Consider the following 21,262-nt stretch of genomic DNA (forward strand, 5'->3'; position numbering starts at 1 on the left):
ACTATTATTTATATCTATTATTTTTTAATGATTTTTAAAATAATTCCATAAATTGGGGTAAAACTAAAATATTCCACCTTTATGAGCGACAGTGTAGTTACGAGTCATTTCTATAACTTAACTTTATGTAATGTTATTATAATGTATCCATGCTTCACCTTTCTTTCTCTCTCCCTCCCTCCACTCTCTCTCTCTCTCTCTCTCTCTTTCTTTCTGCTTCTATCTTTCTCGTTCTCTCGCTCGATTTCGATTCCTCTTCCCGGTAGTCTGTATCCAACATAATTTACATAAAGCTGTCAAAACATTGCTCAATATCCAATATCTTTCCAAATGTATACAACAGTTTAGAAAAATAATCGAATATACTTCACTCCATAATGCAGTAGATTCTATTTTTTAATACAACGGCATTCACCGAACGCTGAATAGGAACAGAATATAGACAGAAGTCGCCCGGGTGCATAAATATACATCTAAACTTTAATTTCAATCGACTAGAAATAAATATTTTTTTAAAGCAATATAATACAGAACACGCAACATAAAGAAAATACGTTTGTTATCATCATGATGCGAACTTTGTTTTACCATGATTGATATTCAAGCGTATCAAAATAATTTAATTGAAAAAAAAGTGCATATATTCAGAAAAAGATACAGATGCTATAATTTATGTCAATTATTTTTCCTTCTGTACTAACATGTACTAACAAAATATTGGTTAATATAAGGCCTAATTGTAGATTTCATGAATAGACAGGCAATTATTGTTGTAGTCGTAGTAAAGACTTTTGAAGATGGCAACAATTCTGGCTTGGTATTGTACTACATGTTATGAACAGTGTTGGTGAAATTATAGATAAAACGGGGTTACTTTTGTTGAAATAATTTTGGGATATAATTGCTATTGAGGTGGACTACAAAGAAAAGAGTTTTCTCAGACTGCCCCTCCTTATTCTGCTTCTATACCTTTATTTGAATCATAAAGACAGGATAAAGGCGGATTTGTTTAAATCCTTACAGCTAGTAATTACATGAAAACTCATCAAGAACGTGGACAATAAACGTTCTCATACCCGAGTCAGGAGAATTATGTTCTTTTTTTTAGAATCCAACGTCTCGGTGATGGATATGAATATATGAAACGGGGATATAGTTAAATATCTTTTGATAGCATAGATGAACGACACAGTCGGATTTACACAGTTTCAAAAGCCTATATTTGGGCGATGGTGGCGTTAATTAAAATAACTATAGTACACATCTTTATAATTACTTTTATTTTTCAATGAGTGGTAGAACAACAACCATGACGTAAGTAATGTTTGAGCATGGTAGGACTTGCTTATTTCCTCTGGAAATAATTACTAGAGCTGAATATAAAAAATGATAAATATTCAAGTGCTAATATAACAGAAGTAATAACAGTTTGTATTGAACTTCTTATTTCATAAAATGATTCATATGCATGCCACTCTCTCCTAGGTACAGTGTGTGTATTTCATTATTTACATTGCTTAATGTTATGCCATGACATTACCCTAATACCAATTCAAAATGCTTGAAATTAAATGGAATGTTCTCGCGATATATCTATTGGAGCTCACTTTACATTCAATTTAATGAATTAAAATCAATGACAACAACAACAACGAAATAGACATAAAAATTCAAGATGATCAGTAATTAGAGTGCTATAAACGGATTGCTATGAATGCATCTTCTATGATTTAGACTATATTCCATTTTGAGTATGATCGCATGGTGGGAATCAAACAATATTTAAGAAAATAATAACACCAATGTACATAATATTTTAGACTTTTTAAATGCCAATATTTACGAAGGTCACTATTATTGATTGATACTTTATTATATTGAAGATTTTATTCATTGACTAAATGAATACATTTCGTATATTTTCATGAGCTAAACATTTATGAAATTCATTATCAATAATTTGAATTTCTATAACTGAGACCAAAAATAACTCCTGATACCCTAATCAATGTGTTATCACCTTATTAAATATATTGCTGGGCCGTTCATTCTATTTTAAATCTTAAAAGGAAGCCTAATTTTTCGTATCTTATCAACATAAAGTTGATAAACTAACCAATATATCAAATCGATTTCACACTGAATTGTTTTTTTTTATTTCACATTTTTATTTTTTCAAAGGTTCTGTGTCACAAAGGACTCTTTTCATGTGCACCATCTCCATGGACACACCAAGCTACTTATCACTTATTAGATCGCACCCTCCTCGTCTATGTCCTACACATGCTAGATGCTGCTTACAAGGACAGAAGTGCCCATTCCTCTGTCCGCCCCACATATGGGGCATACTATAGGAATTACAAGCAGCGTTGAGTTCTCCCAAAGCTTTACACACCCAGAATGGACCCATGACTGATTTTGCGCAGCAAGCCGGCCGATCTAACCTTGCGCAGTCGTCGTCTGTTTCACACGTCTGCGGCGATGACATCATGGAATCAGCGAGAGAAGGCACCAATTAGAATGTTGTGGATGTCGTATTAAGGCGTCATGGCAACGATGTGTGTGTGTAAAGTGAGAAAGAGAGGGAGAAAGGGAAACAAAGAAATTGAATTTCATTAGTCAGATATTCAATTCAATTCAATTCAAGTCATTTTTATTTTTGTTTCCAACAAAACATAACAAATCAATTATAATCATTTACAACAATTAGTAATTGAATTTCATTAGTCAGATATTCAATTCAATTCAATTCAAGTCATTTTTATTTTTGTTTCCAACAAAACATAACAAATCAATTATAATCATTTACAACAATTAGTAAGGAAAACATATTGGAAACAGAGGGGTCCACTAAAAAGCAATGCTTGTACAATTGTGGACCCCTCAAATGATCGTTAGGAATATACGGTTCCTGTATAAACATACATAGCATTTGTTCATTGCAGTTTGACTTGATCTTTGCTTGATCATTGCTTGAGATCATTCCTTTATTCTTTTACACTTTCACACAAATGAAGCGAGCAAATATCTATATTTCATGACCGTACATGTACCTAATAATTTTTGCATTGGTGCAAAATAACACAATTAATTTCTTCCGTTTTGTATAAACACATAATATGCTTCTCATATTTCATATATAAAAAGAAGAGAATATAGAGCTCATTTAACATTATGGCTATCCTCATAGAGTGGAGGTTAAACTGAATGAAGATTTGGTTATGTTTACAATGCCCTTCTTCAATCAATAATATTCTTATATCAAAGTCCTGCCTTGATCAAGCCATGCTAAGAAATATTTTCACAATCATAGATTAGTTACCTAACTGGCAAACAAGTAGTGTAGATTTGTTATATTGTGCTCAACTTCATAATGTTATTAATGTGTTGCTTGGTTACGAAGAAAATGTAACCTGAACTGGATTTCTGACATTTGAAAGCCTAATGTGTTTTGCATAATTCATAAGTATTTTACATTGGAGATCAATTAAGATACACGTTTGCATGAAGCTGTCTCGATTATGGTACTCTATTATCTCTTCCAACTCAGATTGTTTAGCTGGAAAAAAAGACAACAAGCAGCGTATCCAGCATTTACACACAAAAAAGGGGCGGAGTCATTCCAGGACGATGGGGGTGTTATCATCCTGATCAGCATTGTAGTTTTCTAGACACTTCGCAATTTGAATTGATTTTTTTTTTCTTCTGGGATCTCATACTGTAAGGTCCTAAGCAGGCATTCTTTTCGCTTTAGATAATAAATTGAACAACATATCAACGTGGTCAATTTTCTGAGAAAGAAAGATTTTTATCTTGTTATTTGTCGTCAAAATGTGAATATATTTTCAAGTGTCATGTCATTTTCTGTATTGAGAATAGTATACTCTTTAAAACGAAAAGTAAATATTTACCATTAGTATCAATACATATTAAAAAAACCTGTTACAACTAAAATTTAGAAAAAAAGATACATCTATAAGAAATTCGACGATAAGGGAGAAAATCACTTTAATTGTTAATATTTTATTCTTATGCCGAGTATGTGTACGTTCGATTTGATATCAAAAATAAATTGTCGCTATTTGATGTAGATACAAGCTTGATCACGATGTCAAACATTACAAGTCAGATGCTGCAATAATCCCATTACCATGGACAACTCACAAAGTTGTGTCTTCTGTGAAATACTTATGCATCTTACACTTCAAATTAACCTCTTTTTCAGTGTGTTTTTTGTTTAAAAGTTTTTTCTTCCTCGACTTGAGTATTCGAAGATATTAATAAGTGGATGGTGTCATGTGTACTGTTAGTGTTATCATCATGATTGCCAAGTACGACGTCGGATTGTGTTTTTAGCGCGACGCCGTAACTGTAAGACAATATCGCCCTTGGCTTGATATGGTGTCCGTGAAAAGGAAAGAGAATATCCATTTTTGCGAGCTGATGGTTTCACATGAGGATTCGCATTTCATTACCGAAGAATTAAAAATAGATACCCGATCATTTCGGGTTTTCCGTCTGGAGTATAATGTGTGGGATTGTTCGCATTTCTAGACGATATCGTGAAAATGGAACTGGAAATGGTAAAATGAGTCAACTATAAGAAAGAACGACGTGTTGGAAAAACGAAGTGTTGGAGATGTACTGAATTTTAGCCAGAATTTAAAGAAATCTAGCCCCCAAAATAGTGGGAAAATTTCCACTTATTGAGAACACCTTCCAAACGTTAGATCATTGTAATCTCATCTGCAAGCCAGCAAGCGCACTTCTTATGCTCTAATAAAATCGTCCTTAGATAAATCAATCAAAATAACCCAAAATGAATAATCATAAAGATTATTAAGCATCACTTTGCCCTAAAATGTATAATAATAATATTTATTTAGAAATTCTATTCCGGGGTGCACTAATTATTACCCCGACTTGATTATCGTCAGCTTCTTTGTGTAAAACGATTCTTGCAAATGTTCTAATGATATTCTACAGTGGTCTTTATACTTATAATTAATAACATATCGCTGAATGATTTGTGTGATATCATGCAAATTAAAATGTCTTGGACATGACTTGTATACACTTCTGTAGTGTATTATCCAAGACTTAATCATGCCTTCTTCTGTAGAAGGCATGATTAAGTCTTGCATAATTATGATATAACTTGTCTTCTAAAGTTGAAAAGTTTTCTCATGTTCTGCATGAATCCATTTTTGAAATGAAGTTTGAAAGGCGTATTGGACAATTTAAACCAATTTAACGATTATCATGTATGGTGTTTATTTTCAATACACCGTTCCGGATGTAAAACAAAAGTGAAAGTCTTGGGTTCAATCCTCGGTACGACACATAATGCTTAAGCATCGTGCGTGCCTGTAAAATAGCGACTGATTAAAAAGCTCCCTAGGGAGTGGAGAATGTGAACACATTATGTGCGTGAAAGCCAGACTCCGATGACCGGGTAATACATGTATCTGGATAGCATTGACAGGCAGAGTGTGTTGCAATTATCATTATCATCACCATCATTAGTATTAGTATTATTTTTATATATAGCATAAGTAGTAATAGTAGAAGTAGTAGTAGTAGTAGTAGTAGTAGTACGTAGTACGTAGTAGTAATAGTAGAAGTGGTAGTGGTAGTGGTCATGGTAGTAGTGGTAGTAGTAGTATAGTAGTTGTAGTAGTAGTAGTAGTAATAGTAGTAGTAGTAGTAGTAGTAGTAGTAGTAGTATTTGTAGTAGTAGTAGTAGTAGTAGTAAAAGTAGTAGTAGTAGTAGTAGTAGTAGTAGTAGTAATAATAGTAGTAGTAGTAGTAGTAGTAGTAGTAGTAGTAGTAGTAGTAGTAGTAGTAGTAGTAGTAGTAGTAGTAGTAATAATAGTAGTAACAGTAGCAGTAGTAGTAGAAGTATAAGTAGCAGAAGTAGTAGTAGAGTAGGATACAGTAGAAGTCTGTTAACCATCTACACAATTTTTTTCTTCTTATCAAACTCTATTCGTATCCCAAATCTGACCCTCTCCTTACCCCGCGTCGACGTCATGAGCGTCCTCCTTTGCAACCCTTTTACTTCTCAAACACGTTCTCCGCCCACTCAACTCCGTAGCTTCCGGAATCTTCCATAGTCCATTCCGATAGTGAACTTTTTTGTATCTGTTAGGTATCAAAGACATACAACCTTAACACAACTTTAACACTTCTGTAGTAGTCTTAATCACACCCTCCTTCGCATTCGCATATTAACAGGACAATTCAAATGAGTATTACCTACAGAGTCCTAACCGTTAATGACAAATCTAGTCAATTGTAGTTGTTTCATTTTTTAAAATCTTAATTGGATTATTATAGACGTATACCTACAGTTGGAATTGCGCCTGGGGTGTCGCATGCCGAAATACCAACTTGGAGTCGCTACAATTTGAGAGCGAACGAATCGGGTGAGCAAAAACCAAAATTATACTAGAAAAAAAAAATTAGAAAAAAATTCAAATATAGCACATTATTACACCTTAAAACATTACCATGATCACTATTATTATGGGATGGAAGTTTGATAGATTATTCAATCAATTTTGCCATAAGGTTGACAAAAAGTTCAAATAAATATATTATATATAATTGCACAACCTTACAGAAAGAAAAGAAGCTTAAAAAGCACTGATACTGAAAAATTAACCTACTTCAATCCTGACTTCTTGTATATACCTTGTTCTCTTTCTCTTCTATGTATGTCTCACTTCATCTGTTTCTTTTCCTTTCTCTCTCCTCTTTCTCCCGCCTTTCTCCCTTCTCTTCTCTCTCCCTTTTCCTCTTTGTTCACTGATTTTTCCCTTCAACAAAGTTTTCAATTGACTATAAATGTTATCGTGTTCAAAAGGGAAAAAACTGCCGACCTCTTAGAGAGCTAACTTTTCTCTTTCTTGACATTTAATGGTGTGGTGCCTTTTCTTCTTTCTCTCTTTCTTTCTTTTTTTTCCCTGCGAAGATCTCGAATGACGAAAACTAATCCACGCGAATCCTCTTATCCAAGGGACACTCAGCTTCTAACAGGGCTAGCTGAAGGTAGAATACTGGCATCGTCGTATTACAACTTTAAAAAGGCAAGTAGGGCAACCGAAGAAAAACGTAATGAAAAAAACACAAATAGAATAAGAATGAGCGAGGGATAGAAAGAACGGGACCTCGACACTTTCATATGTAAATCACTCCGAAGAGAGGAACAACCGTCGTGTGTACATCCACGCAATGATCATTGATGGTGAGCCAGCGCTAAAGGCAACCATTTAAAACTTGATTCCCAAATAGGATTTGGTGATATGAAATGATGATGACGTCGCGATGTTCTTCCTGATAATTTGGCTAAACTACACAGAATTTGACCTGATAATGAAACCTTCTATAGACAACAAATCCGGAAGGCTTAACATACAGTGTGCCAACTACAGTGTACATGTTATTACATAGTTTTTTCTTTTCAATTCTTCTTTATTACCACTTCTGTCCTTCTCTTGAATATCATTGGTCGAATTCATAACGGGCACTTGAGAATCAAGTCCTTATCACTTGAGAGCGAATCGCATCCCTGTATAGATCGTTACTAGTCACTCAAGAGCATCTACGCCTATATCCCTCCAGGGTATGTCACCGACCCGTATCCCATCCATGAACATTTTCCTCAGCACGAGTTATATCCTAATGGACGTGATTTTATACGGGTGGTGATGGGTCCCGCCTCGGGGCTTCGCTCATATATTTTCTGCCGACGTAACTAGACAGCAATTTTGAGATTGATGCACTGACTTGGTCTCCTTTATGTCTCTTGTTCGACTCTCTCGATCTGTCATATTTCTATTACGACATTACGCAAGGTCCTTATGTGGCTCTCAGGCTAAAACCAGTTTAATTATGTTGAACGCCAATCAAAATCGACTCGAACAAATTAGTGTTCATACTGAAGGCTATATACAGTCAAGGCAGACCTCATAACGGAATACAGAATAAGCATTTGCATTGTGAGATTTTCACATACTCCCATAAGCTGAATCTGCCGGGTAAGAAAAATGCCAAGTCATTTCCAAACAAATGAGAATGGAATGACATTGAGATCATGGCCCCGGTATAGCAGTCATCTTTCCTCTCTAAATTTCGTAATACTCCTCGCTTGAAGAAAACATTTTTAGCCCCTTAGAATGGTGATTATCTTGCTCTCTATCAACTAAAATCGCCAACTCTGCCTTAGGAGATTATTTATAAATCGGAAAAGTGGATTTTGATTACTCCATTCATCGACCTAACTGATACAAATTACCCGCAAGAAAGGTAATCTGAATTACTTTTTAAAATACTCCGAAAACCTATTACGACGGTGAACATGACGTATTACGTGAACGTGTGTTTCTAAGAAAATGTTTGATCTAATTGGAATGAAATACATCTGAGAAGGGATTGGTCAATTTCATCCAGTGTCATCTGTCCCACTAGGATGTAGGTCAGATGACCAATCAATTTTTTTTAATAATTTGAGCAGAATGAATAACCAAATCGGACATTCTTGCAATGACATAATAGGTCTGGCACACACAAACAAACGAAGAAACTGATTAAGCGCATATTATGATAACTCTTCTATTTCTTCAGCAGATTTTTTAATTAATATTCTTGATAGTGCGTTATCAGTTACATTTTTGTTTTAATGTGAACATTTTTATTATCATGACATTGCGTATACGTTCAAGAAAAATCTTTTATTTTGTAAAATGTAATTTGATTTGTATGTTTTGCAGAAAGAAAGAAAAATTAATTCAATTCAATTTTTAAAAAAGTTTTGAATATTTGTTTACTTAATGACATGAATAGACCATGTTACATGAAAATAAAATTATAGTTTTGAACCCTTTATTCTCCTTCCTACTGACATATTGATATAATTAGACAATAGTACACGACAATAAACTTAATATTTAAAAAATCTTTTAATCTCCTTCCTAATGACCTGATGATAAAAATAGAGCATAGTACTTATAAAAAAATAAAAAAAATTTAAACTTTATATTTTTGAACATTTTATTCTCCTTCTATCATGTCCACAGCTATATCATTCTACGTGCACTAATTGTGTGAAGTCGTGGTTTCATAAGCGGCAATTACTTCCTACCATTTTGGTACGTCAACATTTCATGTCCATTGCCCCTATCGTATACATTTCATCATATCCTAAAGGCATTATCATCATAATACAACAGTTATTAGAAGGTTCTCTATTTTTTTTTCTTCTTGTGCGCATTCACGAAGCCTTGGCAAACAATTTCGGGTGTCAGTTTCGGGCTTTTCTTTCCTAACCGCTTTGCCTCATTCTATTTACATAACATCCTGATTGGAAATCCGCCATTTTGTTATCCAAATAATTTGGCTCTTTTTCGCGCCACCATGTCCAATCATACCAATCTAAAAACACTCTAATGGTAAATCAATACCAGTTTGCTGTGAGCGTTGCTTTTTGCTCTCATTAGAAAACTGTCTCTGGTGTCTGCATTCGAGACAATGCTTCCGTAAACCGTATAATACGCAACAATTTCGGAAGGATTATTCATCTAAAAATGTATCAAGCTTCCCTGCTGTGTCTGCTGATCATGATATGGACGTAGCATGGCGTAGACAGATTGTCCATGGAAGTGGGTCCTGTAGCAAACCATTAAATATAAAAAGATGATAGCGAAAGCCATCGTTCAATATCGTATAACAATGATATAGTACTCATTAATTAGTAGCAATGGAAGTTTAAACATAAACGATGACATAAACTATAGAAGAGTAAATAACATTATATGAAACTTGTTTTAGATGTAGATTAAATTTATCTACATGATAATCATCATTGCACGTGTTTAGACAAAACACAATATCCAACTCAGTAAACAGGGAAAGTGGTTTGTGTTAACGTGATGAGGGGAAATGCATGAGCGAGGATCATTGGAAGTGGTATTGCAAACAAAAATGTGAGACCATTAAAACAGTTAATCCAGCAGGTATTCGCTACCTTTACTAAAATTATGGATTATTTAAATCCCAATGAAACGAGAACTGTAATCTCTTATCTTCACCGGCTTTTTCATTTCATGCATGTTGCATTTTTAACGTTTTGTTTCGATCATGTTTGGTATTCCTTAGCTCGGTTCGTATAGATTTCATCGAAAATGAAAAGCTGTCTGAAACAAATCTAATTTCAATATGTAGTGACAAACATTTAGACGTACATTAAGATCTCTCTCTTTTCTTTTCCTCCTCCGCCCTTCTTTAAAGGGGTGTATCCATCTAACTAAAAGACTGCTGTGTTCCGTATGACATTCTTCCAGGGAAGCAAGTTAATTGCCAGGTCTTACAAACATTATTTTTTTTGTTTATTAGAATAGAAATTTATGATAATATTTTCAAGATGATATCAACAAAAATAAAAATGGGATCATCATTTAATTTTTAATTCAATCCGGTCTGGCTTAAAAAGCCGCTTCGGGGATTATCTCGAGAAGGGTAAAAATTCAAAGTTCTGTAAATAATGAATTACAGGTTGAAGATGAATTCAAATAATTTCAAAGCAGACTTAATTGTCATTTCACTCTGTATTAAGATAATTATCTGAACATTATTTGATGATAATGTTGTAACATGTTTACTGATGGCGTCGATATAGCATGCATATTTACTTCCATGCGTTTATGAGCAAGCGCATTGTGCATGGGAACATTGGCGCCAGCTGATTTGTTACGCTCTTTAACGGCAACAAAATAACCATAGGGCATGGTGGTTATTCACCACGGCAAAGATTGGTCGGTTACACTAACACATGTGTCAAAGACTATTCAGGCAAAAGTTGAAAAGTGTAAGAACCAGCTATAGATTGTATCGCGTGAGATGATCACTTATTCTAGGCTGATGCTTGTGTATCCTCTTCATGCATGGTAAGTTGCATATTATAAAACAGCAGAGACTTTTTGATTAAAATAATTTATGATTCTATTTCGTATTTTTCTCTGACCTTCTATACATCTTCAGAGCCTCTTAGAATGCGTACTTGTTTAATAGTAATCATTAGATTTGTTTTAATGAACTTGAACTTGATTTACAGAGAACGGTTCTCTCTGACTGCACCGGAACAAGGAAATATGAGTTAAAATTTATTAAAAGATGCCCAGAGGGTCGTGGACGAACAAATATATGGTGAACTGAAAGCCGCACGCATCTTCTTGATTTCTGATCATGTGACATGAGACTTAAAAGTGATGTGGTTTCAATCGATACTGGTTTTAGGTCTGCACTTTAGGGGATTTGGATTTGACCCCTTTTAAGTATGATTGAAAAGAAGAATCGACACCACAAACTGGTTTACATATATTTCCTTGCAGAACCACGCAGAATAAAATGACGTTTGACGTGACGTACCGATGGTATTTATAGAAGCAATGTGAATGATAGATAAACATATCGTGCTCTTTAAAACTTTTAGATAGATTATCCGAAGAATTTGTGTTTGTGTACAAAGAGAGTGGATATTTAATTGTTCACTCAGAGGGTAATGGAGGAAATGTCAAATTCCAGGAACTTTCTATAGATACCCCTACATCCGACTCGATGAAAACATTTTTGCGATGAAACACGCCCAGGCCGCCGCCATAGGAAAATGCCCCAAAAGCATTTAAAAATGAAATTATAGTTTCCTTACCTTCTTTATTATTCACATTCCTCATTCATTAAAATGATAGATGTATTTAGTTATATACCAATACAATTTTGATTTCGTTGTCTGTTCTATATATTAAGGTCCACCTCCCCCCGGGCGATGTATCAATGTATTATTATACAAGGGGCAAACAGTGAAATTGTGCCTTATTGTACCTCCTCTGCCCAAAAGCAAATGAGCGGTATAATTTTTTTTTTTTTTTTTTTTTTTTGGGGGGGGGGGGGGGGCGGTGGTGCATTTCATCCTTCATAATCCCAATTCCTTATGCATTTTACCAAAAGAAAAATTCGTAAGGGAGCAATGCAAACATAGGCGTATACTGTCATGAGGGCCAATTATTAACCATCCTATTTTATTAAGGTAAAAATGTAAATTAGGCATTAGAATACACTACACAATATACACTGTTGGTCATAATGGTGGAATAATTATTTTTGCCCCAATTTATGGAATGATTTTGATAATGATTTATTCCTAATAGATTTAGATAATAGTATACATTTTCGGATTTTATTGAATAATAATTTAAGAGTGTTTGTTTTGCGTGGCTGCTTAAGCACGTGTGTGCTACTATGCTAATCAACTAGGGGACTACGCCCTTAAGTCATAACTGATAGTAATGATGATTAACTTTGCCCCAAAAAAGGGCATTAAAATAGCTGATCGATACGGTTTTGATCCTGGGGCCTAGGAGGAATGAGGCCATTGCTGAGCCATTGAATCATGAATGTACGCAGCGGGGGCTACGGTACGTCGCCGCCCCCACAAATACAAAAAACCAAGAAAATGCAATAAATTATCAATAATTCATTGAATTTTGCCCCGATCCCCAACAGAAAAAAATCCTCTGTGTGGCCATGCCTTGAATCATAATGCATGGCTTTACATATAGTGCGAAGAATTTAGCAAGCTAACTGAATTTTTAAGATTTCTTTTAAATGTTGAACCTTTGTAAATGCAATTATATGCATTCAAGAAAAAAAAAATTGGGGGGGGGGCACAATATTTAACAAGAGGCTAATGAAATATTACTTAGGGAGCAAACCAATAAGAAGTACTATATTGGAGAGCAATATTACGAGATCCTGAAGCAACATATGCGACGGAGCAAGGCCACAGAAATTTAGAAAATTTCTTGATTTTAATTCCTCGGAATTTATATTTCTTATTAACTTTACCCGCGTATTCGGGGCGAGTAATCATCAGCGATAATCGTTTTTCTTCTATTCCTCCCTTTCTCTTCCTTCCGCTTCATCTTTTTTCTCTTTTTTCCCGCTCCCTTCAAGTATCGCCCCTCCACGCCCCCCCTCACACACCACCCGCTTTAAGATACGCCACTTGGTTTCCCTACATCTTCAATCATATTTTCACATTCTAATTCTTGACTTACTTAAGGGAGATACGTGAAAAAGCCAATACTATATTTTATTCACGACATATTTTTTGTGTATTCTAAATACAATCAGGTAGAGACACAATTATCTTCGCTCTCGATATGGGAAACACTTAAGGAAAAATATAGTAATTTCGTCTTAAATCCCGATAGTTTTTTTGTTTGCACAAATTCCAATACGAGGCTTATTTTTACCTATCAGAACAGATGATAGATGCCGATTGTTATTGTCATATTTAGACATCACGAACAAAAGTATCGCCAGGAATTAATTTACGGGGATAGAATCCTCACTGACGATGGGGATAGGGGTGGGGGACACTTTACCTAGAAAGTAACATGTTCTATAAAACCATTTAAATTCGTTTTGTTCGTCTTTTAGTTAGGCCTTCAATCGGGGGGGGGGTGGTTGTTGGCTCCGTTCTATGCTGGATACGCCAATAATGAAGAAAAAAACTTTACACATAAAGTTTACATATACGGAAAAGTATAACTTAAAGGAAAGCTTGCAAAGTCAACATGAAATACATAATACATTACAATAACCGAACCCCCCCCCCCCAACAACAACAACAGATCGATAATTCAATCTTTATCACTTTCACAATCTTCGATGAAAAAAAAACCTGATTTCAAACCACATCGTTACTATAGATTCTCTCTCTCTCTCTCTCTCTCTCTCTCTCTCTTTCGTCACTGATTCACGATAATTGGGTTTCACTGACAGAGGCTCACTAAAAGCTAATACAATATTATGATAAATTGTATATAAACCCTCTTCTCCTCTCATTGCATTATCACTGAAATATTGTTGGTTTGTATCCGATAATCACAGTGCTGGCATTTTCCCCCTAATCAGTCTATTGTTCAAAGAATATATAATACAGTCCACCCACACACCATTAGTCCCTAATTCGTATCAGGGGCGGGCGCTGGTGAAACATTTCATCCAGGAAGATGAATATCAAAGGTTCCGCTAGCCAGTCGAAGAAGAGAGTTAGAATCGTCTTCCATAAAAAGGCCGTTTCTATTCTGTTCAGTAAAAGGGGGATGGCCCCTCCGCGCCCCACCCTCAATCTCACAGGCGTAAGATACACATTATCGGCACGTCTCTCTTTTTTTCAACACCGTTTATTTCATCTTTAAAAAAAAATACATTATTCATTGAAGCCTTTGAAGGGACTTATAGTGGTTTTTAGAAAGCTTTATATAGGCAGCTCGCACATGAACGAGGAAAATCCTTCTTTGATGGCAAGACTTGAAGGAAGAGAATGAGATGGAATAAAATCGGATGAAATAAGCAGATCCGATAATTATACATTTTCAAAGTTAGAATCATATAGGAATATGAAATCGGCAAATTGGTATTGTCGAAATGATGTATTTTCAGGCATCTCTCCCATGTCTAAACATTGTTCCGCTTGTAACAAAAAAACATTTAGCAAATGTGTTGAAGTGTAAATATCTGGAAGGAAATCCAAAGCGAAACTCTGTTGCAGAGCAGTGGTCTACAAAGCAAAGCAATGTTATAAACCTCCTTATTTATCAACTACAATAATTTTTATTAAGGAAATCGAATGAAATATTTTTTGGGGCCTAATACATAATTATGTTTTAGGTCCTCGATAACTTATCATGCGTGCTGATATGATTCATTAAAGTTCTTAGTTATTACTATTCCAAGTAAGGATTGGTTAGGGTTGGATAATGTAAAAAAATTCACTGCTAAAAATAAATAACGTGGGAATGAGCTTCAACGAATTAAGTTTAATACCTGCCCAACCCACCTCCATTATATACGACAAGTTTGTTTAATACTTCTTTATACGTGGGTTTTTAAATGATCATAAGTACATTGTTCCGTCACAAAGTCACAATGCCTTACAATGTTTTCCCCTTTGCTTTTCATGAACACCCGGACGAGTAAAGGTATAATTCTAAACACTAACTGTAGCGTGTCTGTAAATTATGTGGAATTGTTCAATTTGAGAGACCACAAGAGCGGGCGTTAACGGAGAGAAAAGTTATTTTTAATGTTAATTGTAGCAAAGACTTTCAAAAATTATCTCGCTCTAGCAAAAGGCATGATTGGATCTGATTTTAAACAATTGGGAAATGGAATGAATATAGATAGGTGCGTGTGGTGGAAGAGAGCTTGTCGGGGCTCAAAGCAAATCTTTTCATGCATCAATTCATTTATTTATTAACTCTTTAAACTGATCATACAAAGTTTACAGTGGATTAGTCTGTTTCATTAATTTAAAGGAGATGTACGCTTCATAGAAATTCAACCGGAGCAGGGATACAACAAAAACATGCCAAAGTTCAAGAAATATAGGGCAAGTAAATAAGAAATTTGTGAAACGTTGAAATGTAATTTCTTCAATCACAATTATAAGGAAATCTACCAGCTTCTAATCTTGCAGGGGTGGTGAGACAATACAAACGGGTGTCAAATGGGTACCCGGTAGGATGCGGCCGTCATTGTTGGTCAAACATCTTGTGAGCGTCAAGAAACGCCCGGCTGGAATGCTCCCCAGGGAGTGGAGATTGGGCACACAGTGTGTGCGGGCAAGCACTGAATCCAATGACCGGGGTTGTAGTATATTTGTAAAGCGCTTAGGGACATTTGTATTAAGCGCAATATAAAAATTAAATATTATTATTATTAAACTAGGATTCATCAAAAAGGAGTACCCACAAAAGAGTGGATAAAGGTGCCCAATTAATCACCGGCTAGGACAATATCCCTCCCTTTTATTGATGCATTTAAAAATAAATTTGAGTTCTGGTCATGCGACTGTATTGTGAAAGAAACTGTGTGGAATCGATCAGAAAAGTTTGATCATCTAGCATATACAAGTATTGGTGTGTACTGCAAGGTTCCAGAATCATCAGAATGATAAGAAATTTGGCCCAGTCTTGGTAAAATTACAAGCACTGTACACAGAAATATGTATATGGGACCACACAAAAATGTGGCATGAAAATCCGTCCCAACTGTTATGCTGCTACATGGCATATTTCGAATATTAAGGCGTTTGAAGAACCATGCTTTTCAGGGAACATTCTTTATCTGATGTTCTTCCACAGTTGAATAATAAAATAACTTTCACAAATTCTTTTTCACCTCTTCCTAGAACGCAACCTTCTATTTAAATAACTAGATTCTTTCTTCCTCTGAGTACACATTTCTGTTGCTACAAGCCCGTTTTAGATGTAATAAATCAATTCCAATAAATTACTCTGGTGTAAAATAAACTCGAGTGACCATTTCAAAGTACATTGGTATTTACTCTATAAATAGTTGACCCTCAAATGTTCGGCACACTGTATCGATCACTGGGAACAATATACTAAATCAAGCATTGTAAGGTATATATTAATACAATGCCATATAATACCGCCCATGCTCAAACATTCCAGTTATTAAGTATTCTTCGTAACATTTATTCGACAGGTTATATTCTTAGCTTGTACCATTATTCAATAATTTCGTTGGATTATGGTAAATGTTAATTTTTTGTTATTAACAGAACTGAGGAATTTCATTAAAAGTGATTACAGAATGTGTCATGTCCTTAAATTGAAATGAACGAATTACGAGCAAAGGCAGAAAGCAAATCCTATTATTTATGATATTAATGACGATAATCTAGACATGTTCAGACAAGATTTACTTTATTTTTAAATAGCTAAAATATCTTTTTAAAAGGTTGCATAACATTGGATTGAACATGAAGATGGAATATAGAAAGCCCTATAACTTATTTTAAAATTCGTCTCTCAAAAGTAATTATTTTCCTTCTTCTTGAATCTTAGCCCATGAATAATGTTCTTTAAAACGTCATTTGTTCTGTTTCTGGTTCTAAGCACCTCCCTTGTATTCGTATTATAGGAACTTAAGCTTCAAAGATGTGTGATGATTGGTAAATCTTTTGAAATGATTCAAAGATAAACATAATAAATAAATTCTAGGGGGAGGATCATAGGAAGAAATAGTGTCGGAAAATGGAATGAAATATGGAAAAGAATTAGAATGCTGATCCAACTCCCACATTTAATAAAAACATGCCTAGTAATAAATTCACGATTGTATTCGAATTATAGAGTAATTAATTGGGTATTAAGACCAGCTTGGGTGGAGGGGGGGGGGGGGGCAGAGACCAAAGAGATACTGAGATATTTAACCGAGAGAAAATACAAATATGAAATATCATGTGCAAATCTATTTTGTAGTTAAGAGACGCTGTGCTAGGAATTGGGTTATTTGAATCAGGATACAGAATTTTCTGGGGGGAAAATACCAAATCGACAAAACATAAAAATGGCACCGACTGATGCCTACATGTATAAAGACGAAAGTTCTTAATTCTAAAAGAGATGAGATGCCGATTCCCCCCCCCCACCCTTCGGTGTTAAAAAGAGAAAAAGATAATTTTATATGAAAAATACTCTCTTTTTTCTACGTTAAAAAAAAAAAAGTAAAAAGGTTTTATTATTTCAGTAGGAAAATGTTATATTCATGACAATAAGTAAATTGTCCTATTAAAAGGGCAAAAACAAAGGTCTCCGAAAAAGAATCAAACTCTAGATTCCGTTTCAATGTTTGCCTGTTTAATAAGATGCCAGTGTTGGCTTGTATAAACTCGGAAACATAACATATAAAACAAAAAGAACACGAATTGTTTCATTTGGTACCATATAAGAATTTCCTTACATGTATATATCAATAGTATTTTCAAATACTGATGAGAATAATCTTAATGAAATAATGTATGTATATTTTTGTAATTCTCTTCGAATTTGTGATTTTATAAGCGCTAGGGTACGTACTTTTCGATTTTGTAAGTACCTGTAGTTTATGTATTGGAATCTATATCATCTACTCTTTAAATACGCATATTGCAATCGAAGATCTGACTTGTGTCCCACTATATATTTAGCATTTATACAATTTTAATTCCTATATTTTTTCTGTGTGTTTGCGAAACCATCTAGGCCTAGCTGAAAGAGAATAGTTTGAAGAAGAGTTAGTATAATCGAATGCACCTGATGTTAGATAAAGCATTTTTAAGATAGGAGTGGGATAAAAGATTTAATCTTCAAGAATTAAGCAGATCAAACTCCGAAAGTTCAAAGCGAACAGAAAGCTTTAATGCATTACATGTTTGCAATTACTTTTAGATTGAAATTGGAAAGAAAACTTGGCGATGTATTCCCAGGGGTATGTTAAATGAATGATAGATTTATAATAACTCTATCTCACTGGATATTTGACAAGTTCATACATGTACATGTGTCATTTATTCGTGCGTTAATTGAATTGTAATCAAGCTGGCGGCGGATACCTCTGATATTTTTTTGGAAACTAACATTGTTTATGATACTGCTACCTACACTTATTTCTGTATTCTTTTTAGTTATTTAAAATCACATCTTTACACAGAGTAACCTGTTCAGCTAGGAAACAATTACACACAAACTATTTAAATGTAAGACATATATGCATGAACGATTATTATGATAAAAGTAAATGTACGAAACCCATATCTTCATGATATATTATATTGCTATAGCACACTTTTGGAATCGGCTTGGCGCGTGCGACTTCCCATGCTTTCGGGAACGCACACGCTTCTATAGATAAGTTAAGTATATACACAAATAAGTCAATTACAACAGGAATACAAAAAAATATGTCAAATTACTGACATGCCTACCTATCTTGTTGCTAGATGAGAGCAAACTTGATCTCCTTTAAAACAAAATTTAGTGAAATGTATGGCAAATTAAATGAACTACTTCCATTATTGGTGCTAATAACTATGAGAAGGCGTATTTATTTCAATGTCTTCCAAATCAGGGACAAATGTTTGAGCAAGTTCTTTAATAGAATCAATAAAGTATTCGTTGCGATATCCAGCAACAACGGGTGTTTTTTTTTTATATATCTTTACCATTGACATAATTATAAAGAGATATTATTTTATACATGTCCTTGTGTGTAATGCATTTAAGGACACTTGTATTGTTTACTCCACATATTTCTTATGCTACTATGTTCGAAGTGTTTTGTTTTTCTAATTATTTAAACAAAATAGATTGGTAATGCATTACATCATCTGAGCAGCAGCGAAGCTAATTGATTGGCCTGTTTGAGACTATCCTACACTGGGACTGCTGGTATGATCAGACACCTTAACTGGCCATTGTTCGCAATTGCTTAGTTATGTTTTAACAAATAAAACAAATCACCATGTTATGACAAATTTTATATTGTGATTTGATATTTTAATAATTTGATATATCACATCGTGCCCTCTCATGCATATTTCCTTTCTAATGAGCAAACCGCCTTCCTCATCTTTGTCTCAACCCAACATGCAGCTCATCCTTTTGTATTATTTTCTGTCTCTCAGGTCTCTCACTTCTTTTTGTCTCGTGACCGTGTTCTCCTATCTGTGTCATGTTAAGTACTCTCTTGTCTCGTTTTCGTCTATGGGTGCATCCCCCTTTTCTCTATTTCTAGTTCCTTTTTGTAGTTACGAATTTGTTAATTAAATTACTCATTGTTCCTAATTACTATTTGAGGGGTCCACAATTATTGTACAAACATTGCCTTTTAGTGGACCACTGTGTTTCCATTATGTATTCCTTAATTGTTGTAAATGATTATAATTGATTTGTAATGTTTTGTTGGAAACAGAAATAAAATTGAAAGAAACAAAATTGATAAAGTAGAAAGAGATGTGTGTTGTATTCTGCGGGGTGTTTGCTCACCACTTCACAGGGCTTCATGAATACCTTCAAAATATAAACGATTGATAGTTCACTTACCAAAAATTTGGGAAATCGCTTATTTCTGTCAAGGACCTGTTGTTCTGGATAACGTTGGAGTAAGTGGGCAATCTCTTGCTCTGCTGCTGATTGCACTGGATCCTGAGATTGGGTTAATCTATGAATGTTGAGACCAGTAACTATCTGTAGTAGAAACAGCATAGACACTGCAACAAATCCAACCTGTCCATACGACAGCATTGTGTTTTCTTCACCAACTTACAGGCACAGAAGTTGCGAATCTCCAACCCGTGATGCAGTGCAGAGACTTTCCCTGTCTTTACGCACCAGAAAGGGGGAAAGTTCGAGAAAAATTGTTTCTAATACCTTAATGCTTATATACAGTTCGGTATCTATTCAGTAAGAAAAATGTTAGCAAGCCGAAATTCCACTGTAGAGCTACCAGAAGCCACCGATATTATTTAGCTAAACCATCACACCAAATCAAAATGAGTCGTGTCAAAGAGAATGGAAGAAGAGGGAAAAGAGCCCTTTCTCGATCAAGCTTACCAATGTTCTGGGGGAGAATTCAAGAGTTTTGACAAATTGGTGTTGAGCGGTGAGAGAATACGGTGTGGCGGGATGCTGATGTCGAAGGGGTTCTTGAAGTGAGGTGTTGGAATACTTATATGGATATCATCGACGGGGAGGAGCGAACTCAGCAAGATGAACGCTTCACTGGCTAAGTGTTGGTATGACGTCACTGTGATGATCTTGCAATTAACATACATCACCTACTACCGGTGTAAAACGAAGTTTTTCGTGATAACAAGGTTAGATATTGTAGAGATTGATTCCCCTATTTCTTAAAAAGGACGAATAAACACAGAACTGATTGAAACTTGTACGATCTACATAGATGTTCCGACATTGGCTCATCAGACATATTCTTTATATTCCTGGTTTCATTTCGTCGAAAAAGGGAGGGGCTAGGGCTAAGTCGGACTTTGAAGGCTAGGTTTAGGGTTAGAGTAGTGAAAAGTATTAGGTCCATGGTTGAAGTTGAGAGTGCAATAGATGTTTAAAGAAGTTGACTGTGGACTCGAGCGATTGTCGATGGAGCGTACAACCTCCATAAAACCAGTACCACGTGCTATTTTACGTTCTACTTTACGTTGTACAAATAAACACAAAACCAGCTTCTGGAGTGACTTGCAATGAAGGATTAACAATTGTAATAGAAAATTCGCATTTACATTACATTTGCTGCATATATACTGTTGGAATGGTCCTCTATATTTGTACGTATGAAATAACCGATCAAGATACATTATCTTGACAGGAAAACAGTTGCAAATGTTTTG

General features: G+C 34.9%; 1 long non-coding RNA gene across 1 annotated transcript; it reads right to left on the minus strand.

Annotated features, from left to right (window-relative positions):
* Positions 1-378: 378 nt before the first annotated feature.
* On the minus strand, positions 379-20,687 carry LOC752243. The gene is made up of 2 exons (XR_971509.2): positions 19,959-20,687; positions 379-2,473 (listed from the first exon to the last, which is right to left on the minus strand). It is a non-coding gene; the product is annotated as an uncharacterized LOC752243 (long non-coding RNA).
* Positions 20,688-21,262: the final 575 nt, after the last annotated feature.

The sequence above is a fragment of the Strongylocentrotus purpuratus genome, unplaced genomic scaffold (genome assembly GCF_000002235.5).
Source record: "Strongylocentrotus purpuratus isolate Spur 01 unplaced genomic scaffold, Spur_5.0 spur5_scaffold_6, whole genome shotgun sequence".
Lineage (NCBI taxonomy): Eukaryota > Metazoa > Echinodermata > Echinoidea > Camarodonta > Strongylocentrotidae > Strongylocentrotus > Strongylocentrotus purpuratus.